General features: G+C 52.0%; 1 protein-coding gene across 1 annotated transcript in view; it reads left to right on the top strand.

Moving 5' to 3' along the window:
- LOC144489726 (keratin, type I cytoskeletal 19-like) overlaps positions 1-245 on the top strand; it is a 22,591-nt gene extending 22,346 nt beyond the window's left edge. The window contains exon 9 of the mRNA XM_078207583.1: positions 1-245. This exon is cut by the window's left edge and continues 574 nt beyond it. The gene's annotated coding sequence lies outside the window, so the exon portion shown is untranslated.
- The last annotated feature ends 351 nt before the right edge of the window (positions 246-596 follow it).

Raw genomic sequence — 596 nt, 5'->3', positions numbered from 1 at the left:
TACTTTTGACACTAATAAATAAACGTTAACTTAAAATATAAGGGGCCTCCCCGAACCCCACTTTCCACTGCGATGGTGGCCAGCCCCTTGGCTATGGGGGTAGGGCCAATCTGAACACCCACCCTGGAACCGGATCTGTACCACCCTCCTTCCCCCGGGGAGCTCTGGGTTGCTCTGAGGTGCCCAATCTCGACCAGCACATTTGTCTTTTGCTCAAAGCTAATCAATAAACTAGTCCGCTCTTCGTGCTGCTGTGTGGCGTGAGTCAATCGATGTTATCCAGCAACCAGGGGGATGAGAAGCGCGTCAGTGTTCCAAAGATGGGAAGGTTTCTCAAGGCGGTGGGGAGGGGGGACAGGAGGTAGACAATTCCACAAGGGAATGGGGGATATGGAATGAGCTGCCAGAGTAGAGTGGGTGGTAGAGATGGGTAGAGTCATAGAATCATAGAATCCCTACAGTGCAGAAGGAGACCATTCAGCCCATTGAGTCTGTATGACCACAATCCCACCCAGGCCCTATCCCCATAACCCTATGAATTTACCCTAGCTGGTCCCCCTGACACTAAGGGGCAATTTAGCATGGCCAATCCACCT

The sequence above is a fragment of the Mustelus asterias genome, unplaced genomic scaffold, assembly GCF_964213995.1.
Source record: "Mustelus asterias unplaced genomic scaffold, sMusAst1.hap1.1 HAP1_SCAFFOLD_2477, whole genome shotgun sequence".
NCBI classification, from domain to species: domain Eukaryota; kingdom Metazoa; phylum Chordata; class Chondrichthyes; order Carcharhiniformes; family Triakidae; genus Mustelus; species Mustelus asterias.
Note: the sequence above shows the minus strand (reverse complement) of the source record. Positions and strands in the feature narration are given on the sequence as shown.